This window comes from Megascapheus bottae, chromosome 10 (genome assembly GCF_031878675.1).
Source record: "Megascapheus bottae isolate mThoBot1 chromosome 10, mThoBot2.hap1, whole genome shotgun sequence".
NCBI lineage: Eukaryota > Metazoa > Chordata > Mammalia > Rodentia > Geomyidae > Megascapheus > Megascapheus bottae.
This window is the reverse complement of record NC_143518.1, coordinates 4,417,738-4,445,130: the sequence shown is the minus strand read 5'-3', so window position 1 is coordinate 4,445,130 and position 27,393 is coordinate 4,417,738. Positions and strand designations below refer to the sequence as shown.

Below are 27,393 nucleotides of genomic sequence, written 5' to 3'. Positions count from 1 at the left end.
ATAACGTCTAAGCTGCTACAGTTTCATCTGGAATCTTTATCCCCCCATTTATTCTGTATCCACTGTGATGTACCTAAAAACAAACAAATTGTGTACCTCAGTTTTCCTACTGCACTACTAGAGTCATAGCTATTTCCTAGAATTTGGGAAGAATGATCTATTTAATATCTAGTGTCTTTTTAAAGTAAAATATTTTAGTACAATAAATACACAATGCCTGCAATTAAAATCAGGATAATATGTTTTTATTCCAGCACATTAATGAAGAGAACCAGTTGTCTATTGTAGAATGACCTAGACTTTTAAATTAGGATAATGTTCAACTTCCTCTGTCTCAAAAGTTAAGCTCATCAGGATGGAAACTATAGTGACTGTGCTTGTGGATAGTTCTCTCTAATGATGTGGAGGCAATGGGTTTAATGAATAAATGGATCATGTGGCTTCACCCTGCTCTTGGCCACAGATTAAACTCTGGACCCTGGCTAACCATGAGACAAATAGCTCATGAAGAACACAGAGCACACAGAGGGAAAAGTACCTGCATTATTCATCAATTAGATACCAGCAAAATAATTTAAAATCCTGCTGTAATGGAAATGAAGCAGCTATGCCATTTTTTTAGTGATGTCATTTTAATAAGCTGATTTAATGCTTTATCTGACTTTGTTACCTGGTATATTGTATATATATTTATTTGCTTATTTGAAATAGGGAAGGGAAGGGGGGAAAACAAGATGATTGTGAGGGGTGAGGGGGGATGGGTATGGGGATAAAAACATGAGAAGTATCCAGGCCTGAAAAGTAATGCACCCAGTATCAGATGAATGTAATTGTAACATTAGCTTGACAATAAAATACTAAAAGGAAAAAAAAAGTATACCATGCTACATAGTTCGTCTCATTGTAGTAGATGCAATATTTGAATAGTAAATGTTGCCTTCTAGGTAAGATACTAGCCTGCTTTCTGCTGGATATTTTTGTGTATTATTTCACATTTCAGTGTACAAAACAACTTCTTTTGACATAATCAGGTACTTGTTTTTGATGTTGGAACTGGGACTTGAACTCAGGGCATTCCATGATTGCACTGGTATTAGGCTCACTTCTGGCACTCCACCACTTGAATCATGTCTCTACTTCCAGCTTTTTGATGGTTAATTGGAGATAAGAGTTTCACAGATTTGTCTTTCCAGGGTGGCTTTGAACTTTGATCTTCAGAACTCAGCTTCCTGAGTTGCTAAGATTATAGGCATAAGCCACAGTGCTTGGCTAATCATATGTTACTATTAAAGAAAATAAAACAGGAAATGTGAAAATTGCAAGCAAAAGATCCTGTGGTCAAAGTGTACAAAATGAATTTGGAATGGAAGAGAAATGCTACTGATTTTTTTACCATGATAGGGCTCAACTTAACCATGCGAACAGTAAGAATGGAAAAACAAAAGGAAAGCGGCACCAAGTGACAGCTCATTCCACAGCTTCTCCATCTAGTCTTGTTCTCCCTTCGCCTGGCAACCATGACATATGCTCTTGCCATAGCAGATACACAGCCAGTGTCTCCGATGCCAGAATCACATTGAAATGACAGTGTAACACTTGTTCAGAAAGAACAGCCCCATGAGCTGGCGATGGTTTGACTGCGGTTGATTTGCTGTGCTTAAACTGTCTTTTCTATTCTGAACACGTCCGAGGGCAGCTAGAACAAACTGATGAGTGAGTCTGAATGTTGCCAGAGGTGAAGGAATGACATGTTAAAGGCAAACATGGAGATTTTTCTATCGCAGGAAGCTACAGCTGCTACCCATGCTGATAGAATGAATGACCCTGAGAGCAGGGAACAGAGGCGTGTCAACTCAACACGAGAGGTTGCTGGCAGAGAAAACAATCCACTAAACATGAAAGCTATGGTGGCCAGGCAGCATGGAAGCGGGGCTAAGCTCTTGTCTATAGAGATAGCTAGTTGAAGGATACACTGAGCACTAAATGCAATTACTTTTTAAATAGAAGAACACAAGAAGGATTAAAAAGCATCTCTAAATCTGCCCTGGTACCCAGCATTTACTGTAACAGTCAAAGCCTTCAGGGGGAAGCCCCAAACACTTGTTCCTCCAGAGCAAGCTGTGTGAATCAACTTTGGGAGCTAGACTTAGCTTTCGGTTCAATGACCTTAGAGAAACTCCATTTGAGTATCTTTTATCCAAGTATTATTTGCCAAATCTCTGGTGTTGCATCACTACTAATGATAGGAATAAGTGCTGTTTTGACTAAGGGCCTAAAGCATTTGAGAGTTCAAAAATACAGTCTTGATGATGGAAAATGCCCTTTAGATGTCAGTTAACCTTGAAGTCTTTCTGACGCAGGTCTTTCTAGTGAGCTTGCAGAAATAGAAACACAGAATCAAAGTGTTCCTAACTCAGTGTCTGCAAACCCCGGGAAATAGCAAATCAAAGAAGTGGCTCTAAGTCAGGCTGACATTTGAAGAACAGCAAGACTTCCATCAGGGAGGATTTCAAAGAAAACCAAAGGAAGTCAGGCAATCACAGCCTTACTTGGCCTTTGCTGCAAAGGAGAGGCTCTAAATCCAAGGTACCCATTTCTCACCTGCTACCACAAGACAGATGTTTCCTCTGGACAAAGAGTGAACCAGTTCAGCAGCGACTCACTAGACACTGTGTTGGAAATGAACTATACAACTTGGGAGAAGGGGAGAAACTGGGAGAGAATAAGGGAAGAGATGACACTGTTTGAAAGGAAGTGAGCTCATTACCTGACTCCTTTTACCTTGACAGCAAAATCTTGAAGAAGAAACAAAAGACATTCAATCCTAGATGTCTACCAGAATTTAAAGTCTTGTGATAACTCTTCCTTAGGCAGAGAGATTAATTAGGTGCTTAACTACTAGAGCTCTGGGATAACATAACATTTGTACCACTTTTAAATTCTTTGGGATTTCATTTTTCCAACTCAATCAAAATTCAAGCCACCGCTCTGTATGAACTATAGCAGGACATGGAAAGAAATGGAAACAAATCAGTACTTATATATGACTCTACAGAAGAGATGTGGATTTACCCCCTAGAGAAATGGCAACTGCAATGTTAGTCATAACTTATTTTTTATCATTTACATGAATACCTTAAATAATAAAAGTATCTTAGTTTTGCAATAGTAAATAATTGGCAATCATTTAAATTGTACATTAGGGAGTAAAGGACTATACAAACTGCAACATGTACAATATACTTAACAAGACAGAGGGAGAACACTTTCTGCATACGTGAAAATGAATCTCCAAATAAGTTTGCTGATTAAAAGAAATTACAAATAGATAAACCAGTCTACACAAAATTCAAATGAATAGAAGTTTATCTAAAAAAATGTTTCCTCTGACAGAGAATCTACAGAGCCCCTGATTTCCATTTACTGAGGTACTCCATACCGCATACCTGGTACGCTGCTGGATACTAAAAAGCAACTGCACAATGCACAGTGCTGGATGTGTGTATCTCCAGGATCTCAATTGTAAAGAGGGATACATTGCTTATAAAATGACATAGAGCCATTTGACAATAAATCATTTGCCAGGCACCTGCGGCTCATACCTATAATCCTAGCTACTCAGGAGGCTAAGAACTGAGGATCGTGGCTCCGGAATAGAAGTACATGAAACGTTTTTGGAATAGTTTTACTCTCTTGGAGTAAGTAGCTATACAAAGGAGTTGCCATTCACCAAAGCAGTTTATGAATACATTGCATCTTGATCCCTTTCATTCCTTTCACTATTCTCACCCAACATACTTTTCTTAATTTTAAATAAGTAATTTTTTTAATTTTTGTGCCTTGTAACAAAATACTTTATGTGTGCAATACATCCTTAGCAGTGTGATCACTTCAACATCTTCAGACTCCCTTGGGCCCACCCCTCCTCTTACATTTCTCAACTCTGCATTCTCCCTGCTTCCTCCTTCCACTTTCTACCCCTCTCCCCTTGTTCCCACCCTACCTTCTTGTAACTACCCATTGCCACTATTTGTTGGGCTTTGACTTCTCTTTTTAAAGATTTACATTATTTGTGCTCTCCATAGAATGGATTATATTTCAGTTAATTATAGAATGCATACACACACACACACACACACACACACACACACACACACACACACACGCACCACATTTTCTTGATCCATTGAGGACCATATGGGCTGATTCCATATCTTATCTATGGTAAATATGCTGCAAAAAACATGGTTGTGCTGGTAGCTTAAGTGTGGCCTTGTTTGCGCTCAATTGCATGAATGTCTGGGGGTAGAATGCTGGGTTCCATGAAACTTTTATTCCCAATTAATTGGAGCTGTATCTCAAGTAGTAGAGCACTAATCGGGCACAAAACCTCAAAGATAGCCTCCAGGCTCTGAACTCAAGTTCCAGGACAGGCATAAAAAATGCATACACACATATATCATGCATATATACATTCATACATTCATACATACATACATACATACATACATAAAATCACTTACTAGGGACTGGTGTAAAACCATTCAAGGCAAGAAATTTCATGATATTCTTAACCAGCAAAACATCAAAAGTGGAGTCTTAGAGCACCAGAAATGCAGCTCTCAAGCCCTGAGTTAAAGCTTCAATACAACTTAAATAAATACATAATTAAATACCTCAAATAGGATTCAATAAATAATTATAAGATTTGCTAATATTGTTAATAATGCAGGTTTCAGGTGAAGAGGGAAAGTAGATTTTCCATTTTCTGAGAAGGCATGTAAGAGGAGAGTGATTAATAGCGAATGTAGTAAACTCAGATTCAAATATGCCTCTCAGATATATAAGGCTGTCCCTAAACGAGAAACTCGCTTGAGCTGAGTTTATTTCTTTTCCTTCTTATTACCATGATCACCACCGATATTACAACATGAACTGCAAAACGAATAGACAAAGAACAAAACACCAGAAGGAAATAAATAGTGTTGTGACTCTATGAAGAAAAAGTATTGAGGACAACTAAAAGTTGGAGCCAATTGTCCCAAACACTTAGACTTTTATTTGGTTATGGTTTTGACTATTTTTCTTCTACATGCATTCATGATTTCATTGTTAAATATATAGGCTCACAATCTACATATATTTAAGCCTGGAGTCTTCTACTGCTTACTGATGGTTTGCTAAGTGCTACAATTCTTTCTGACTCCTAACTGTAAAAGTAGGATGACAGTGTGTAATCTACACATTGGATGGAGAATTCTTGGGATTCTGATCACAAAAACTCCCACCAGTGCCTAACTGGTCTTTCTTTCTGTGATTTTCTTATATTCCTTGTGCTTTCCATTCCTACTCATCACACCCTGAATCCTTGGATACTTCTCCACAAATGATTCAGGGAGTAGATTATGAACAAAATCAAAAAGCTGTAGAATGTGAACTAAATTTCAGTCTTGACCCTTCTTGTTGTATAGGTTCCTTTGACTGTGTGAATTTGCTTTGCTAACTAGAAATGACAGGCATAAATCACGTCTTTCTTACTAGGGTGTGGGAATGAGTGAGTGATGTGTATTGTGTATTAGCACATCTTTGCCTCTGCAAATCCACTCTCCCATCTGATGCATCCTTTTCTGGTCTAAGCAGCTGCTATTTACCAATGAAATCAGTGGACAACTTTGCCTTCTGGCTTATGGCTTTGCTTGGCAAGTGGAAGGCAGCTAAGGAACTTGTAAATTCGTGAAAGTGTCATCAGACTTAATTTCCCAAGTTCTCTTGGTTGAATTGCCTTGACCTATTGAAGACCATGTTGAGGAACTTCTTTTCTTTCTGATTTTTGCTTGTTTTGTTTTTGTGATTGGTCACAGGGCTTGAACTCAGGAACTGTGTTCAACCCCTATGCCCCAGCCCCTCAAAAAAAAAAAGATTGACTTTGAAAGTTTGGTAAGGTCTCACATACAATACAAAGTATCTAAATTTACTTTCTTATATGTAACTGCTGTGAACATCTCTGAGTTTTATAAGTGTCATAGTTCATTTACCTCTCTCCCAAAAAACAGTGTTTCTTGCCAAACAATATAGCAGCATTATTTGCTTTATGAAGCACACTTCTATTTTGTTGTACTTTATTTCCTGTTGGCTTTTCCCCCCTCCATTGGTTTAATTTTTCTGCTCATTCTTTGAATACAAATATGCCTTTCCTAAGCTTTAGATTCTATGGCCTCACCTCAAATATTACATATTGGAAATTTGAGTCCTTAAATATAAGAACAATATTAACTTCATGGTGTTGTTTCTTTAACTTTTGGCACTATTTTATAAAGTCTCCAAAGGGCTTTTAAAATTCTGATAGTTGTTTTTAATTTTGAGAAAACGTATAATTATAAAGTTATTCACTTAAAGCCTAAGTAAGATTTTGAATCATTAGCTCTAACGGGCTTCAGTTTGATATTTCTTTTATATGTTATTATTAGAAAATTCTTTGAATGTTGTATAGTCTTCTTCAACTGTTTCCTTGCATAATTTAATAATTATACATCTCACTGATGCACAGATAATAATGATGTCTCTATTTTGTCTGAAGTTTGTATACTGATGGCTTGTTTTTACCAAAGTTCCTTTTAACTAATGCCTTTAATTTTTACATTCCTCCCCAAAAGCAAGATATTTAAGTCATTTATAGCAAAATTGAGATACAATTGCAAAACAGAATGTAGTTAAAGTGGTTGGGTGCTGGTGGCTCACACTTGTCATCCTAGCTACTTAGGAGGCTGAGATCTGAGGATCGCAGTATAAAGCCAACCTAGGCAGGAAAATCTGTGATATTCTTATTTCCAATAGACCACTTAGAAAAAGTCTGAAGTGGTGATGTGGCTCAAGTGATAGAATGCTAGTCTTGAGCCAAAGGAGCTCAGGGATAGTGCGCCAGGCCCTAAGTTCAAATCTCTGGACACACACACACACACACACACACACACACACACACACACACACAAACACAGGTTAAAGGCATATGATTTTCCTTTAGAGATGTAGCTTGCTGCCACACAATTATTTACATGTGTTGGTTGTGATGCTGTGGTTTATATTGACAGATGGGAAAAGAATTGATATTTCTCTTTTTAATTTGAGGTTCAATGTTTTCTGTTCCTTTCTTTTAAAAAAAATCCCTTAATGATTACAGAGCTGTATCAAAGTGAGAGATCAGGCAGCATGAAGACCCTTACAACTGCCTTATATAGAATCCTCCTCTGCCTTGGCCCAGCATTGATCTATGCCTCCAATGTTTGGCTATTGATCAGCTGTAACAGGTTTTCAACTATGTGCATCAGGGATTTTCTCTTTGCAGGAAGCCCTGAATAGAGAGCTCTGCATCTAGATGGACACACCTAGAACAACCATTGAAACTGCTTTACCTCAGTGCTGCAATGACTACAATGACTATGGTTGTGCTGGTCACTTTAGTGTGGCAGATACCCCTCAGTGGATGAATGAATTTAAACACACACACACACACACACACACACACACACACACACGATGTAATTCTACTCATCCATCAAAAAGAATGATATTATAGCATTCATAAGGAAATGAAAAACTTGGAAAAACTAAACAAAATAAGCCAGACCCAAAGAAATACTGTTTCCCTCATTTGTGGTAACTAGAATGTACCTACAAATCTACAAGTAAACACACTGAATGAATAAAACCAATACTAGTACATGATAAATTATACAAGTCTCTAGACAGTCATACAGTGAGAGCAAAGAGAATATTCATTAAAGCAGACCATAAAGGCTCAATAGCTATGTGATGTGTATATGATCATAAAAAATAATAAAATCCAAGGTCTAGGAGTTTGGCCTACTGGTAGAGTGCTTGCCTAGCACGCATGAAGATCTGGGTTGGATTCTTCGGCCACCACATACATAGAAAAAGCCAGAAGTGGTGCTGTGGCTCAAGTGCTAGAGCTCTAGCCTTGAGAAAGTCCAATGACAGTGCTCAGGCCCTGAGCTCAAGGCCAGGACTGGCAAAAAAGGGGGGGAGGCTTCATGCCAAATAGTATCATATGATCTAAAGCTATTTCATGGTTAATTCATCTTCCTATGAGAAAATGGTTGCAAAGCTGTGAATTAAAGCAAGCAATTTATTTGGTGACTAGTTCTTATGTTTAGACATTAAATGTGCATTTTTGTCATTTTTACTAAGGAAAATATTACTACTTGCTACACAGTGATGCAAATGCCCAAAGAAGGCAGATTTTTTTAATTTAAATTTTTTAATTTAAATTTTTTCTCAGTAGTGGGGTTTGCCCACAAAGCCTTTCACTTCCTGGCATGGTTGGTAATACCACTTGAGCTAATTCTCCATCCCTGATTTTTACTAGTTACTTTGGAGCTAGAGACTTGTGTATTTTTCTAGAGACTGGCTAGAAGCTGTCATCCTCTTGATTTCAACCACCTGAGAAGCTAGGATTGTAAATATGAACACCCAGGATATTAGTTCATTATTTTTTGTTTGTGAGAGGGAAAAGTCTAATTTATCTTGCCGATTTAACATATTTAACATGACTAAGGATTCATTCAATTAGCCCCTCAATAAAGACTGCATTGTTTTCTACACAACAAATAAGATGTGAATAGGATTATATTTAAGTTAAAAATGTCGGGTCACAGAAAATGATTCTTCAGCAATAACTTTTCAAGATGAGACAGACCAAGTAGGGTTCAAAAGATGAAAGGCCCCAGGACCATTTCTTGATAATAAAAGGATATAATCAAATGTGTCATTTTTGTCTAATTTTATATCTCCCAGTGTAAAAAAAGATATAGCAATACACTTAATCTCCCCTACATTCCCCCTGAAAAGCACATGTCTTTATGTGGTTCTTCTTGCCGCTGCAAGTAGCTGATATCATTTATTCAGTGCTGGTTGCAACATTAGTCATGCACAACCAATTTCCTGTCTGCAAATTCTTGCTTCCTGTAACCCTTTCAAATGTTCTTACAGAGCTTTGTTGAAGATGGACACAATAGGACTATAACTAGAATATGCACAAAATGTGAACGATGTTGAGTTTCCTAGTCCTGTTAAATTGATCATATAAAATTTACAATGTGAAACATAACAGATCTTCTGACAACATCTCTAGAGACTATAAACAGAGCCCTCCTATAATGTAATTTATTTTTATGTCAACTTCTTCCTGGTTTCACAGCCAGCAGGAATAATGATAAAAGATCCACAAAGAAGGGGAAAGCCAATCTCTCTCATAGAAATGAGTCTGTCCTGTGGGAAACCTTTAAGATAAACCAGGGTGGGTAAAAGTATAAGTTCGGGGCCCGGGAGTTTGGCCTAGTGGTTAAAGTGCTTGCCTAGCATGCATGAAGACCCAGGTTCAATTCCTCGGTACCACATGTAGAAAAAAGCCGGAAGTGGTGCTGAGGCTCAAGTGGTAGAGCTCCAAGGATAGTGCTCAGGCCCTGAGCTCAAGCCCAGGACTGGCAAAAAAAAAAAAAGTATAAGTTCACCAACCCTCAAGTTGGTGAAGCTGTCCTTTGCAAGGCTCATTGACTTTTCACAGTTCTAGTCCACTCTCCACGGAGATAAGCATGACTCTCCATGATGCCTATGAGGGTGTAAATTGACCCCCTTGTGCCACTGGTTGAGGTACACACAAGGTTTACTAACAGCCATGGCATGCCTATTTAGGTTGTGTGCTGAAGCAGCATTATGGAGTGCACAGCCAACACATACACCCTGAGTATAGCTCAAACCCAAGTTAGTGGTACATGTTTGACAGGTAAAAACCCCAATTTGCTCTTCCTACAAATGAGGACGTATCAGTACCATTCCTCAGTCCTAACTCCAATAATCCTAAATTTGAAGAAATTCTGAGTTAGCAAATGGAAGCCATTTGCTTTGTTCCCCAAATTGACTTGTGGCCAGAGGGTCCTGAGATGTCCCAGGTGAGGGTTCTTTTTTTTCCAACCATGATGTTTTAATTATGATTCAGAAAAAAAAAATGAGTGACTAACTTTCTCTGAAAAAATACATTGACTCTGTGTAGACTGCAGCTACTGAGGGGAGGGGAGGGGACTACTGGTAAGTTAAATTAACCCATTTTCTATTCTGAAAATAAACAAAAGTCCAGATTCTGATTATAAAGATACATGTGCCCAAATGGCTGAGAATAAATCCAACAAGAAAGGCAAAAGCTCTATAGCTAAGGGCATGCAACAACCTCTAAGAGAAAATCTCAGAAATACCCAGAGCTGCAATAATGAGTATTTTGGCTGGAATTTGAAGTTCTTTTCAGTCATCTTTGTCTTTTGCTCAGTGTTTGAGGATGTGTGTGACCCCCATGTAAATGAAATTGCCTTTTTTTTTAATCCACAGGGGCTTCTCAGTACAGCTCCTCCAGGTCCTCATCTGTGAAGTGATAGCCCATGGTTGAGGGCAGCTCCTACAGGCAATCCGCCTGTGTGGTTTCAGTTGCTTCCTCCTCAAAGCAAGCAAAAGCATTTCTAATGACCTCTTCAGGGTCTGAGGAACATGGTTAAGTGATGGGGCCTGGAGCCTCGTTCCTCATGGCCTCCAGGTACCCATCGGTTGGATTTTTCCCCAATGAGGCAAGCATACCTTGCAAAAATCTTCCTTCTTGATAAAACTATCTCGGTTCTGGTCAATCCTGTTGAAAGCCTCTTTGAACTCTTGCATCTGGGACTGGTCAAACATAGCAAACACATTAGCTGTTGCTCGGTGAGGTCGCTTCTTAGTGGTTTGGGTCTTTGCCCTTTTTCTCAATACGGTGATGGTTAAATCTCCACACAGCTGTGGGAACCCGACCTCGATGGCGAGCCCCCCCCCCCCCGCCCCCGACTGACAGCTACCACCCTTCTCTATGGGGAGCCTCCAACAGGTGACCCTTTCAAACGCTGCTCTCAAGTGAGGGTTCTTATCAGCACGTTTTACAGATGGGGTCGAGTATAGATGGTAGAAGAACGTATCCTAACCTTGTCTCAGGGCACCTCACAGACACTGTTCAGACACTAGATGGGCCTAGATGGTTATGAAAGAAGTACTAGTCGTTAGTACTTTGTATATGCCTTTCTTATATTGTCTTCAAATCGCGTTACATCTGCCTTTCTTTGGTGGCTATTGGTTACCCTTTCCAGGCTGTTTTGGCCGTTTTTTTCTGAATAGCTATTGCTATCATGTAAAGAAATACTTTCCTCACTTTGTAGTAGGGAGTTTGCATGATTAAATGCTTTTAATATTCAGCAGAATGCATCATGTTAAGAAACTCAGGACATTTTCCTCTTAGTTGAGAAGATCTTTGAATGTCTTCATATCCGGAGTCAGGGCCACACCCCAAATAGCTCTAGTCTCACAGAGGTCATACTTGGACTGGCCCCACAAAACATGCCATGATTCTTGTTATCTCATTTCTGCCCGCAATCAGTATAACCCTTCTCATTATTATTCACAGACATTTCACCCTCACTTTCCATTCTGGAATGACATCTTGGCTTTACCCTGATTTCAACCAGATTCCATTGGAGGTTTAGTTTACAGTCCCTCAATCCTATCCAAATAAGTAGCTTCCTAACCAGAATTCCAGCATTTTTTTTGCCAGTCCTGGGCCTTGAACTCAGGGCCTGGGCACTATCCTTGGGCTTTCACAATGCTAGAGCTCTACCACTCAGCCACAGCACTATTTCTGGCTTTTTACTATATATGTGATACCAAGCAATCAAACCTGGGTCTTCGTACATGCGAGATAAGTACTCTATCACTAGGCCAAACTCCCAGCCTGAATTCAAGCATTTAATGCAAGTGTTGAAATTGCATTTCCCGTTCATCACTTGTGCTCTCCTGTTTTTTCATTTGCTTGACAATAGGCCAGGTACAATTATTTGACTTCTCTGACCACTGAGCAGCCTTTGAATATCATTACAAGATGTAAGTAAAATCAAGTTGACATTGGCTACATTCTTGGTTAGAGAATAAGTATTTTGCAAAGTGCTGATGGCTCATGCCTATAATCCTAGCTACTCAGTAGTGTGAGATAGATAGCACAGCCATTTAAAGCTGGCATGTGAGACTCTTCAATTAACCACCAAGAAGTCAGAAGTAGACCTGTGGCTCAAGTGGTAGAGCACTAACTTTGATATTTAAAAGCTTAGGGACAGTGCCAATGTCCTGGTTCAAGTCCCAGAACCAGCACATTAAAAAAAAAAAAAAAAGAGTAGTTTGCTTGGTGTTATCCACTGTATTTATTTGATCTTGACTGTTAATTAGCGGTAGTGCCTGGTAATTTCTATAACTACTTTAATCTTGGAAACAAGACTAACATTTACAGACATTCTCAGGCAGCCATCAGAGGTCCTTAAATTAGCCAGGCATAGTGGCTCATGCATGTAATCATAGCTACTCAGATTTGGAAGATGGTTGTTCAATGTCAGCCCAGGAAGAAAAGGTCCTCAATTCTATATCTCCAAAAGAACCAGCAAAACCAAGGCTGGAAATTTGGTTCAAGTTGTAGAATATCAGCCAAACAAACAATTAAACCAAACAAGCATGAAGCCCTAAGCTCAGACCCAAGTACTGAGAAAAACAACAACAAACTTAAGTTTCTTATTTAGGTATCTAGTATTTAGTAGTAATTGAGCTTTCATTGTTTAAAAATCTATAAATGTTTAGAATTCACAGACTGTCATTCATTCTTTGGTAGTAAACACTTAATCAGCAAGTTTCTAAATGTAATTAGTAAATTATAATTAGTTTACATATAGTCTTACTCAATAAGCACTGCTTATTAATTTTAAAGCTTTACACGGACCATGCTTTAATTTGCTTCTGGGTTTTAAAAACATTTACTTTTTCTTCCTTAAATGAATTTTGCATCTTTTTAGTAGTAGTTAAAATATTTAATACAGAAACCATTTTACCTAAGATCCTTAAAATAAATCCAATTTATATAAGAAATATAAATCAATTATTTTGTTCAACAGAAAATGAACAGCTAAGAAGTGTTCTTTCATATGTCTCTGTTTGCACGTGTGTGTGTGTGTGTGTGTGTGTGTGTGTGTGTGTGTGTGTGTGTGCCAATAATGAGACCTGAACTCAGGGTCAGGGTGCTGTCCTTCAGCTTTTATAGCTCAAGGTTGGCATTACCATTTGAGCCAGTGCTCCACTTCCAGCTCTTCTTGTTAGTGATGGTTTATTTGGGAGATAAGAGTCTCCCCAACTCTCCTGTCTGAACCTCAATCCTTAGACCTTAGCCTCCTACAGTAGCTAGGATTACAGGCATGAGCCAGCAGCATCCAGTTATAAAATTGTTAAATTTAGGACCAACTCCTCAAAATTACCTTTGAAGGAAGGTAAAAAGTCTGACAATGTAGATTTGAGTGAGTAAGACATCCTATTTAGTTAAATAAATGTTGTAATATTCTTTGTATGTGTTTTATCAATAGTAAAATATCAACCTTCTTGTCTAACTGTAGACTACTGTTACACTGGCCTGGGATGGGTGATGATGGTAAGAGTTATGATTGTTAATGGCCTTTGAATGCAGCCAGTGCAGGCCTTTAACTCCCAGAGTACAGCAAGGTTCAGCCCTTTCCAGATGGGAAAATGATAAGGACACTGGGAAGATATCAGGTCATTCTTGGCCAGCTGCCAGGAACTTACAGCAAAATGAATCATTTTGGGCCATGGAGCTTTAGCCAGCATTTTTCTGTTTTAATTTATCAAGCCAGAGCTTGTTGACATGAAAGTGAATGAAATTGTTATACAGTGGACTCAAAAACCAGCTCAAGGGTTTAGAGTAGAAGAGCTCTGACTATAAATAACAAAGCAAATACTGGCTATGTTCATTCTCCTAGCACCTGCTCAGTTGTTGGAAATGCCTTGGCAATTAACTCAAATCCCAGTCTCAGCATCCTCTGGAATCAAGCCAATTCTTTGAAATATTACAGAGGCTCCATAATCTGCTCAAGATGATTGTGGAAGGGTGAATCCTCGAACTAGTCACTTCAGTGTTTTGATATGTGGGGCCCTATTTATTTGTTGATCAAATGTAATAAAGTAACTGGCAGAAATGACAGAGTATTATTAATACTGCAGGCGAATGACTTTGTAATCAGGAAAGGTTAACACTATCTTACTTGAAAATATTTTTTCTGCTGTGCCTTGTCCAATAAGGGGAACAGTGAAATAAATCACCGACTAGCATTCATAAATGAAACCTATGCATTTAGCTAAAGCACATAAATCAGGTTTTACAGTTAGCAACAAGGTATGTACAGCTTCTACAATGAGTGCAAAGGAAACAAACAGCTGATTAGAGAAAGATTTAACACCATGTGCCTTAGAATGGAAAATCATTCTTTTTTGATGATGGAGAATAAAAAATTTCAGATCTCTGGTCTATTTTGCACATGGTAGCTGTATTTTAAATACCTTTTTCTTATTAAGGAAGAGTACATAAAAGAGGAAGAGAGGAAGGTGACATCCATTACCTGTTTTCTGAGCATAAAATAACAGTTTCTTTGCATATTTAGGAAGCCTATGAAACCTGCCAAATGTATTCCTCTGAGTCCATTCATTCTTCAGTTTAGTTATTTCTTTGTGCCTTCATTCCAATATTTGTTGAATGGCTCCCTTTCTATCTGGATCTTTACATTATTCTTAGTAAGTGAGTAATACCATTTCAGGCATGATGAGAAAGTGAAGAATTAGAATATATCATTAATTTGGTAATGCTTAACTTTGAGCCCAAATGAACAGCATTGTAACAAGTATACTAGTCTGGAAAATATAAGTATTTAAAATGAAAAGATGAATATTATTTTCATATAGTATTATTACACACAAATTAAAGAATTACATGTGAATAAACTAGAAATTTTATAAATGAAAGTGAAACATTTTCAGGGTCAACATGTATAATTTCTCACATACAAACAATAATCAATTAGAAAACAGTGGAAAAATGTCTCAGTTGTACTCCCAAACAGAAAATTTATAGAAACAAAGCTTCTAAGGAATGTATAAAGGGGTTATAAGGTAAAACATTCTCAGACTCTTTACTAACTTAGTATAAATATTCAATAAGTTTTGATCCTGTTCTTAGATGTGCAATGTGTACATTAATATCTATACCTTTTCAAAACCTAAAACTTAAAAATGATGGCATATTACTCTATTAGCTGAGAAAATAAACACATGAAACTTGCTAAAAAAAATTCTCAGGTTGGAGAGTAACATTGTACCAGATATTAAAGCATATGCTAACACAGTAATTCATATCACTTTAATACTGGCCCAGGAATACATTGAAATATCAGTGGAAGAGAAAGTTCAGAAACAGACCAAAATACATATGGACATTACCATAAAGATTGCATTTCAAACCAGTGGGGATAAAAGTGAATTTTTCAATAAATCTGTGATAACTGTATAGTCATTTGAAAAAAGCAATACCATATCTCCAAAACAGTACTTACATAAAAATAAACTCCAGATGGATCAAAGATTTAAAGTAAACAATGTAGCCATAAAAATGCTGAATGAAACTGTGACTAAATTTACTGATAACCTGAGGATAGGGTTGGTCTTTCTAAGAAGACTCAAAATTCAGAATCCATAACTCTGACAAATTTTGACACTACTTAAAGAATCTTAGCAAAGCTTAAAATATGAACAGAGGAGATATTTAGTGAATGAACAAACAAACATCATGAAAACAATCTAGTTGTATTACAAAGAACTCTTGTAAATTGAGTTTTGAAACAGCAAACAAACACATAAAATCAGGTAAGGGGAGTGGTGCAAGCCTGGCACCCATCACCTAAGAAGCTGAGCCAGGATGATCAGGAGTTCAAGTCCAGGCTGACCTATTATTCCAGATGATCTCCCAAAAGTCAGATAAGATGAGGGAGATGAGTTGAAAGGATGATATTGAGCAAGATGCATTGCAATACTCATAATATGAATTCTGGAATGAAACTCTTTTGTATAACTACTTAATAAAAGTAAATACATATTTAAAACAATAAATAAGACGATAATGTGTCAATGTGTACTTCACACAATAGTCTTCATCCAGAAAATAAGTGAAGTCAAACAACAAAGTATACATACGTATAGCATTTATAGCATTCACTTCATATTTTAATGTGATAACATTAGTGTAGAAATTGGATCGTTTCTGAAAGTAACCCTCTTAAACCAGCTTTTACATGGAAAATGAGGAGGGAAAGTCATTCTTTACTTAAACCAAGTTTGTCTTTGTGCCAGCATTCTATCATCATAAAATTTATAGAAACAAAGCTTATAAGGAATGTATAAAGGCATTATAAGGTAAAACATCCTCGGACTCTTTTACTAACTTAGTAGTAAAAATTCAATAAATTATGATCTTGTTCTAGAAGTGCACAGTATATATTAATATCTATTCCTTTTTAAAGGCCTAAAATTTACAAAATGATTAGCCTAGAAAATAAACACATCAAACTAGCTAAAAATATTCTCAGGATGAAGAGTAAAGTTGTACCAGATAATAAAATATATACCTTCTTGTGGCCTAACAGCTTATTTTATAATCTTTTACCTGGCATTATTTAATATGACCCAAATCTCTATGGTCCCAGTTTTCTCTTAGAATATTGTTCCTCAAGAGGAAAGTTATTATTCCATTAACTTTATAATTTGAATTCCATAGTTCTTTTCAAGGAATTATATTTTTCTGTTCTTAAGCATAAATAATTCTTCTGATTGTTTCAAGGACTAAAGCATTCTTGGTTGATTTACAATCAACATTATAACAATTGTATGATATATCCAAGTTGGGTTTCTCTCATATGCTAAAGATAAATCATCATCAGAACAAGGTAGTTGCTAACAATTGTATGTATCTGCAAAATAGTTCGTATCAAAAATGCCATAAACTGACTGCATTCTGAAAATCTATTATTTTGTTTGTCTCTTATAGAAAACTAGTCATTTTGTTCCTCGCTTTCTTCCTCTTTTTTTTTTTACTCAAAAGCATGTGTGTATTTCTTTGTCTTTAAATACAAAAGCGAAGTGAGAGCATTCTGCAAAAATACAAATAATCTTTTAACTATGATGGTATACACTAGTATTAAGTTTTCATGATACAAATCATTATTTCTTTTGTTTTTACATGATTTCAATAAATATGTCACATGCCATATAAAACATGGAATCTACTCCATACACTTCTTAGACATATATATTCTACCCTGCGTTTCTTGTTGTTGTTGTTGGTGGTGGTGGTGGTGGTGATGGTGGTGGTGGCGTGTGCGTGCGTGTGTGTGTATGTCTTTAAATTCCACAGGTCAGGGAAATAATACAACTTTTATCTGTTTATATCTTGCTTAGTTCTCTTAGCATAAGATCCTCCAAGATTTTTCATGAGGACTCAAAGGCTGAACAGCATTTAATTGGTTATATTTATAATTTCATTGTTTATATCTATTTCAACATGTGCTATTCGAAAGTCAAGTAGATTTAATATCTTGGCTGGTACAAACAATTTTACAATGAACATGAAAAGGAAAACATTTTTTTATGGACTTATTTCTTTTGGGGACATAAAGGATAATGCTGACTCACAGGGCTTTTTATTTTTGATTTGTGGAGGAACCTTCGTACATTATTCCATAATGGATGTACTAATTTACAATCAGCAAAAGTAAATAATGATTTTCCTTTCTACTTGTCATTGCCAACATGTATATACATGTATATATCTTATAGAATTCATTTTTTCCAGGTGTGAGATAATATTTCCCTGTGGTTTAGATTTGTATCTCTCTGGTATTCAGTTTACAGAGCTTTTTTTATTCTCATTAGCCATTTGTATGTCTTTTTGTTTAGAAATATCTGCTTAGGCCATTTACACATATTTTAAACAACTAGTGTTTTGTTTCAGACTTTGTTTTTCTTCGGCAGTTAATGCTGTTTAACTTCTCTAGATATTTCACCACAAATTCATTATCACATGTATAGAATGCAAATATTTTCTCCCATTCCAGGGGTAATTTTTCATTCTTTCTTTGTTGTAATCTGAAATCATTTTTGTCCTGATTTGCTTTTATTTGCCTGTATAAATAAGTCTTTGTCAAGACCAGTGTTAAAATGTGCTTCTCGTGTGTTTTCTTCTTGTAGATTTACCATTTGAGGTCTTGCCATTAGGTTTTTCACCCATTTCCAGTTGACTTTAGTATATGGGATGAGATGACCCAATTTTATTCTTCCATGAGATGATATCCTTTTCCTTAGTACGATTTATTGAAGGGAATGTATATTTTCCCCCATTGTGTAACCTTGACACCTTTTCAGAGATCAGCAGACCTAAATTTCTATTTGGTACTTGAAAATGTGATATATGTTTTTGAAGGCTTGTAAACTAACTGAATTTTTCCTTTATCTCTTCTTGACAAATATTTTATTGCTATTTAAATAAGCTATTTCACAGCACTTAAACATCAGAGATAATACAACAGATATTTCAAGAAAAACTCCCAATTTAAACATTTTAATAAAGTCCATGGATGGCATGCCAATTAGTTTTATTTCCCTTCTTTCTTCCTTTGCCCTTCTACCCTTATTTATTTCCTTTGTTCTTTTGCTGCATCTTTGTCCCCCTCTTTCCTTCTCTCTTTTTCCTTCCCTCTCTCTCTCCTCCCTCTTCAAATTCCCCAACTCTGCATGATAACCACATCAGGTGAAACAAATCAGAGAAGAGATAAGAGAGTTAAAGCTTCTACTCCCATAAAGCACACATTCTAATGGGAGAAAATAAATAATGTAAAGTACTCTAAGAAGACTTTTTTTTTAAGTGACATTAAACAGACATTTTTCAGATAAGGAAACCTTGGAAGAAAAAAATCAATTGTCAACTTGTCAGTAGTTAAAATTTGCCCTTCAGAATGATGGAAGATGATCCCTGAGGGAAGAAATAATGAAATATTTTGGAAATGGGTCAACTCTGGATAAACACACAAGAATATGCTTTTTCCTTTTTGTAATTTCTTTAAAAGTCAATAATGCGATTGTTTCTTTCCGGGAGAAAATTTCAGCCCGTTATGAACAGACTGCATTATTTTCTAATCAGGAGCAAGGCCTAGCTAGGCCCTCAGTCCTGACCACATCAGATCAAGACTGCACACAAGAGGTGTGCACACAGCAGGAAGGGAGAAAGACATAGAGAAGGCATAACAGTTGGGAGAAGTAAAACTCTTTATCTGTAAATGGTTATTTACATTTGTAAAACCCAAACTAACTTATAAAGCAATCTTCTAGTACTAATACAGGAACTCAGTAAGGTCAGGGGATATATAATCAATATACCAAAATCAGTTTAAGCTGGGCAGTGTAATTTGAGCTCACATCTGTAATCTCAGCTACTCAGGTAGCCAAGATCCACAGGATGAAGATTCAAAGCCAGCTTGAGGGGAACAGTCCATGAGACTACATCTCCCAAATAGCCCAGTGTAGACCATTAACTGTGAGCAAGCAGGTGAATGGGCATAAGGCACTGAGTTCAAATCATATTAGTGCTAATGAAAAAGAAAAATGAAGCTTTATTTATATAACTGAAAGAACCACTTACAAGAAAATTAAATTGCATTATGTTTTATATTGCTACATAGTAAATTCCTACAAATTGCTTTATACTCTTAAGAGTTTTCAACTCACAGAGTCTTTACAGTCAAGATTTTGGAAACAATTAAAGCACTGATTCAGGCTTGGGACTTCTGAAGGCATTGCAATCTTGATGTCATCCAGAGTGACAACATTTTAAAGGCCAGATTAAGCTGAAGGTACTATTTTGTTTGTTTGTTTTGTTTTGTTGTTATCATTGGTCATGGGGCTGAGACTATGTGCTGTCCCTTAGCTTTATTTATTCAAGATTAGCATTCTACCACTTTGAACCACAGCTCCACTTCCATATTTTAGGTGCAAATAAGAGGCTAATAGCCTTTCCTACCTGAGCTGGTTTTGAACCATGATCCTCAGATCTCAGACTCTTGAGTAGCTAGATTTATAGTCATGAGCCACTGCACCCAGCTTGAAGGGACTATTTTTCAAGAAGGCATGCTTGCAAGGCTAGCTATTAGCAGGGTTCCTTACTACCTATCTAGAGGAACAGTGAATTATCATATGCTCTGTGGATGGTTTATCCAATCACAATGGTCCAAAAGATGTCAAGGCAGATACATCGCCATTTTCACATGTCCTGTGTGGAGTGTATACACAGCCTTATTCCATGGAACATATCCAAGCAAAGATAAACAATGCAAAAAGTGAATATCTTTGGGAATTTGTTTTGAAGATGAACATAACAAATACTATTTACTATACCACTCAAAACTGATTTTTTTTTCCTTTTTGGTTGCTGTTTATTTCTTGTGTGTGTGTGCTAGTACTCCAAACCTAGGCCCTATCCCTTAGCTTTGTTTGCTCAAGGCTGGTACTCTATCACTTGTGTCACAGCTCCACGTTCAGCTTTTTGCTACTTCACTGAAGCTAAGAATCAGACCGATTTTCCTGTCCAGATTAGCTTTGAATCAAGATTCTCAGATCTCATTTCCTGAGTAGCTAGGATTCCAGAGATGAGCCACCAGTGCTCAGCTTAAAAATAGGTTTCAAAATGTAGAAATAACCTTAAGTTACTTTGAAGACTACACATTAAAACCAAGGAAATTTGAATAAATCCTTAATAAATGGAAATTCTAAACTAAAATCAGAATCCCTGATAAGCTAATATTAAAAGAAGGCTAGAATGCCCAGTATAGAGTTAGTGTCCAGGGGAAGTGGAAGAGAGTGAGGCTGCTGCCCCATGAAGAAACAGAGAAGAAAATTGCTAGATATGGGGCCGGGAGTTTGGCCTAGCAGTTAAAGTGCTTGCCTAGCATGCATGAAGACCTGGGTTCGATTCCTCGGTACCACATACATAGAAAAAAGCCAGAAGTGGTGCTGAGGCTCAAGTGGTAGAGCTCTACCCTTGAGAAAGTCCAAGGACAGTGCTCAGGCCCTGAGCTCAAGCCCAGGACTGGCAAAAAAAAAAAAAAAAAAGAAAATTGCTAGATACTTGTTTGAAAAGTCAGCTTAATCATAATAACATCCACTTTGCCTTACAAAACTTGGGGATGGGTATTGAGGATTAAAGACTGTTTTAAGCAGCCTTTTATTATCTTACCTTCCCCACTTCAATGTAACAAATAACTAGTGCTTCACTCAGAACAAATACTCCTTGTTAGCTACTATTATCACTTGTCAAGGCTTTGTATTCCTGTATCTCACAAAACAGTTCTTAAATCCTTCAGTGCTGAGGAAATCTTTGATAATAAACCTCAGAGCATGACTTATCAAATCTCACCTTAGGAAAACAGACTAAAAATGTGGTTGTTGGAAACATGTTTCAAGACTTGGGATGACGGGAAAGTATTAGAAATGGTTTCAGTACAAATACAGTATAATATTTCCTTTTTAAAAAGATCTTTCAAATGGCTTTTACTGTAACATGAACAAAAAGTAAGAAGACAAAGAGAATAGTATGTTTCTAAGTAAATTTTAGGAGATGTTTCTTTATTCTATTGTTTGCACTCATGTATATATGTCTGTATATTAAATAACATTAACATAATATATATAATATTTCAAATGCTCTTAAACCACTGCATTCACATTTAGTAATGATTAAAATGGTAAATGATACATTATTTATTTTTACTATAAAAATAAGTTTTTGAAAAGGCCAAAGAACATAGGAAATACGGAGTTTGAAGATAGCTGCTATTATGCATTTTTAAAAGATTCTGTTTTAAAATATGCACATAAAATGTGTGCTAAGTCTGATGTTCTTAATTTCCATGCATAATAACTAAGAAAATGTACAGGGAAAATGAAGCATAGTTTATTTCGTTTCCGTTCCTGCCATCTGTTCATATTGGCCACAAAGAAACACCCTTCTAAAATTCATTAAATTATCACATTTATAATTCAACATGGTAATAATGTACACAATGGCCAAATAACTGGGACAGTGACATCATTGTAGTGATCACAGTGACATGACAATCCAGATATTTGAGCATTCAAAACATCAGTGAAATAACTATCCTTTTTCCTTAGCTAAATGCCTCTAGTCATTTTTTAAGAATTTGTGGCTTTCTCAGAGGAGCTGGAAACTACCTACTGGTGGGAGAATAACCTGGCAGAGGGGGAGGAGAGCTGGCCTCCAAAGGGCAGCAAGAAAACACATTGTGCCATGAAGCCTGAAAGGGGAAGAGTTAGATGAATGTGTGTGAAGCCAGCCTAATTATCACAGAGTGAAAGGTCATCAAAATCAATTTGCAGGATGATGTACAAAGGTCATTATCAGACTCAGATTTTCTCTGCCATTTAAAACACAATAAAATAAAGTGAGGGCTTTAATAACTATGATTAGTAAAGGAAAAAAAAGCATATCATTGGGCCATCTGTTTAAATATTTGTGCTACCTTAGTTTTACTCAAAACAGCATGAAAGATGAGTAGGGAGGCAAAAAAAAAATTTTTTTTTCCTATTTGTTTGCTTTTAAAATCCTGACATTTTCTCCCCTGGTTGCTGAGATTTATAACACAGATGAAAGAACTGCTCAGAAATTACTGCCCTTTGAAATCAATAGCACGGTATTTGTAACGACTTTCTTTTTTATTACAGAGCACTTCATTATTATTTTTATTATAATTTTATGGGACAGTCTGGAACGGAATTCATCATTCACTGATTTGAAGCATCACACTTAGTCAATGGCACAGATGGCCTGATCTGAGGAGATTTAAGCCTTGCTAGGGCTGCTTTGATGATGAGGAAATGCAAAGCGTGAGTGAGAGAGACAGGAAGCAAGGGGTAACAATAATGTCAGCTTACCACCATGAAAAGCTCTCTGCAGAGTAAGGCAACTGGAACTTTACAAGTCAGAATTATAAACTGGATCGATTTGCTTTTTCCCTAAAATTAATATAATAGTACTTTACAGGCCTAGTGGTTTTTTTTTTTTTAAGTTTTGCAAACAAGAAAGAAAAAGGAAAAAAAAAAGAAATTAAAAATAGCATTTAAGGCTGTTGCTAGTAGCTCACACTTGTAAGCCTAGCTACTCAGGAGACAGGGCCTCCGGTTCTAAGCTCGCCTGAACACTTCATGATATTCTTATCTCCAATTAAGCAACAAAAAGCCAAAAATAGTGGTATGCTCAAGTTGTAGAATGATAGCCTTGAGTGAAGAAAGCTAAAGAAAAGCACCTAGGCCCTGAATTTAAGCCCTAGTAGCAGCACACACACACACACACACACACACACACACACACACACAACATTTTATATTAAAATCTAGTATCCTTGCATAAGAGCATGTATATGTACAATGACATACACACAATAACACAATAACACTAAGATACTTTTGGAAGCTATACTTGTCATTATTATATGTAGAATTAAAATTTTAAATCTAACCTTTTTCTCCCCTGACAATCTTTATTAATGTCAATTATTTGTGCCAGGGGGTTCATTTTGACATGGCCATGTATGTATATGATGTATTATGCTCAAACTTACCTCCTCAGTCACTGCCGTCCTTCCCGTTCCAAAACCAATCACAACAAGCTGTTCCATTTTCACACATACACATATTTTGACCATATTCACCGTCTCCATTCTCCTTACATTATTTTTCACTAATACCCATACCTAATGCATTCCTGTCATTCATTCTTTATAAGCATATGCAAATTGTCCAAAGAGTTTCATTGTAGTATTTCACACGTGCTCACATACAATGCTTTCATCAGTTTGGCCCCTGAGCTTACTCTTTGCCTATCCTACTTCCTTTTATTCAATAGCTTTCAGTGTGTTTTGGTTTTTAATACTAATCATAATCCACTCACCTGTTTTTATAAATAGGTCTGGACCCCGAGTCTGAAAACCAGAAGGTTCTTTTGTGTTTCAAATGAAATATGTATGTGAACATGTAGTGTAGCATCTGGCAGATAGTATAAAATGGATATTTAGAGCAGTTTTTTTATGAGAAAGGTTTTAGATAGATTTTTTTTTCCACACTACTGGCTTAAATTTACCAGGAAATTCCCTCTCACTCAATTGAAATGACTTGTCTGCATTTTGTTTAGTTTTCTTTGCTTTTTCCATTCATCAGTTACAACTCCCTGATTCTGAAGCCCTGAGCAGTTGATTGTGTATTGTCCACATTGGGAGTCATATGAGTATAAACAGGAAAGCCAAGAAACATCAGTGAAAACCAGACTTTCCTGTATCCACAGCTTCCTGCTTAGCCATTATCTGATTCCATTCACATACAATGGATGGATAGAATTATATATTCTATGACATGCTATCTTTCCTTAAAGAAGCTCCAAATTCAGTTCACTATGACCACAAGGAAACTAAAGGAAGAAAATCATCAAGAGAATAAGGGAAAGTAGTAACAAAAACAGATGAGGAACTCCCCAACTTTTTTTTCCTCCCCAACTTTTGGCAATATGTTGTGTTGCTTTCCTCAAGTTCAGAAGACAAAATTCTTTCAAATAACTGAAACATTTCATGTCTTCAATTTGCTCAGTAAGCGAATATATCCATATCCATATATCCATATAAATTATCTTTGAGTAGTTGTACAGGGATTTCAATTTGACATGTCAGTTAGAGTACAGTGCATCTTAACCAATAGCATGGCTTGACTATGTGCTTCTTCAGCATTTGTTCTTACTTTAAAAGACTGTTAAGTTTTTCGGTTTTTTTTTTTTTTTTTTTTACTATTTGTTTGTTTTGTTTTGTTTTTGTGACAGTCCCCGGGCTTGATACAGGGCCTGCTTTCTGTCCTTGGGCTTTCTCAAGGCGAGTGATCTACCGCTTAAGCCACAGCACCACGGCTGGCTTTTTTCTATGCATGTCATACCGAGGAATTGAACCCAGGGCTTCGTGCCTGCTAGGCAAGCACTCAACCCCTGCCCAACTATTAAAGTCTTATATATAAGTTTTTTCAATGGAGATAAGTTACTCTCTAATATATTAAATTTTATGCATTTCCAGTGATAAATAGTAGATAAAAAATATATATAACCACACTTTGAAATTAGTCTGAAAGTATATGAGTCTATATTAGGCCTACCTGGAACCCTGAAAATGCATCTGTAGGGAACTCTGTGGCCCAGGATCAAAAAGTCTCAAAGGTCCCAAATGTGGGTGGCTTGTGCATGTAATCCTAGATAATCGGGAGGCTGCGATCTGAGGATCATGATTCAAGGCCAGCTCAAACAGGAAAGATGGTGAGACTCTTATCTCCAAATAACTACTGAAAAAGCTAGAAATGGAACTGTAGCTCAAGTGGTAGAGTGTGATTGTTGAGCAAACAAGCTCAGAGACAGTTCCTAGGCCCAGAGTCTAGGCCCCAGACCAGATAGCTACCCTCTATTTCTCGGTACACTGGTATTATTTCTACTCAGAGGATGAAAAGAATTATTTCCGTGCCTTCCTGTTTATACTCATCTGACCCCAGTTCTTTTTCATCCTCTTAATATCCAGCATTGAATAAAGTTTGATCATTACTTGGTCATATTTGCAATAGCCATAGTTTTCTGGGCTGTTTATTTTACACTAATCTTTGTCATCGTAAGTCATAATGAAAGTTATGAATAGATACATTTAGGGCCTAGCAGGAACATTTGATGTGATAGGATGTGAATCATTATATAGCAAAGAAGCTGTAGCAGAGTGAGCCATTCAAATAGGAAGGGGAAATGTCAACCAGTTTCCTATTGCTTTCATTTCTAGTTCTGTGTTTGCTAAGAATGGACATTCTGCCACTTCAAACCCCACCCACGCTACTCTTGTTTTCTTTTCTTTTTTGCCAGTACCAGGGTTTGAACTCAGAGCCTCCCACTCAGCCTGCTGGTTTGCTTAGCTAGTGCTCAACCGCTTGAACCATACCTTCCATCCTACTTTTTGCTGACTACATTAGATCTGGACTCTAGCTAAATTTTCTGGCCCATCTAACTTGGAGCCTCAATTTTCCCTGTCTCTGTTTCCTGAGTACACACCACAGATGTGGTGGCTCAAGCCTGTTAATCCTAGCAATGTGAAAGGTGTAAGACCAGGGAGTTGAAGCTCAAGGCCTGGATGGAAAATAAAAGCTCTCCAGACCCCATCTCAACCTGTAGCTAAGTGTAGATCCATATGCCTGGTAACCGCACTGAAGCAGAAGCATGACATCTGGTCCTAAAAGTACTACCGCCTACCATCTATACCAGTAGGAATAATTGTAGCTCATTATGAATGTTACATGGGCTTTGAAAAAGCACAACTAAATTCCTAAAATAACAGTGTGTCTACATTAATTTACTAGGTTTCTTGATACACAAGAAAGGAAAACATTTCCAGATTGTTCCATTACCTTCTATATCTTTTGTAGATGGAAAAACCCAAGACATCAGATCATAAACTCTATGGCTTAGTGGTCATTTATACTCTTAGTTTCTTATACTTTCCAGTTATATATACAGTTAAAATACTTGGAAAGATATTGCATTTGTTCAGAAATCTGAGGATAAAATTAAGCAGCAGGGGTTGGGAATTTGGCCTAGTGGTAGAGTGCTTGCCTAGCATGCACGGAGACCCGATTTCAATTCCTCTGTACCACATACATAGAAAAAGTCAGATGTGCTGTGGCTCAAGCAGCAGAGCTCTAGCTTTGAGAAAGCTAAGGGCAGGGCTCAGGCCTGACTTCCCCCCCAAGAACTGGCAAAAAAAAACAAAAAAACTCAATAGCAGTTAGGCAGTGACTTACCACGATCACAACTTTGTATTTACAGTTGTGAGAGTTTTTGATTCCAAGTTGTTGATAGGCATGCCATCTGTAATGAGAAGTACCACAAACCATCCCCAAGCACCTAAAACCACTGCTACATTGTGACTTGTGAGTGAAGATTGGCCCCTCTCAGTTACAGGGTTTTTTTGCTCTGAGTAATGGAGCCTGAGGATACCATGTTATCTGGGAGTTCTTATGGAGAGTGTTCTAATGGCTGTCATTTGCTTCTGACAGTCAGCTGGAACCACTGCTTTTCTGCCACCCACAGCACCTCAGTGCTCTTGGGCATGGTTTCTCTATAATATTTGGGATCCAGCCTGGCCCGGTGGCTCATACCTGTAAATCCTAGCTACTCAGGAGGCTGAGATCTGAGGATCAAGGTTCAAAGACAGCCCAGGCACAAAAGGACCTGAGACACATCGTCAATTAACCCCCCCCAAAACGGGAACTGGGGCTTGGTTCAAGGGTAGGGAGGAAAATAGAATCTGTCAGTCCATT

The 27,393-nt window shown here is 37.1% G+C and overlaps 1 pseudogene; it reads right to left on the bottom strand.

Moving 5' to 3' along the window:
* Nucleotides 1-10,311: 10,311 nt before the first annotated feature.
* On the bottom strand, nucleotides 10,312-23,732 carry LOC150057341 (myosin regulatory light chain 2, smooth muscle minor isoform pseudogene; annotated as a pseudogene).
* Nucleotides 23,733-27,393: the final 3,661 nt, after the last annotated feature.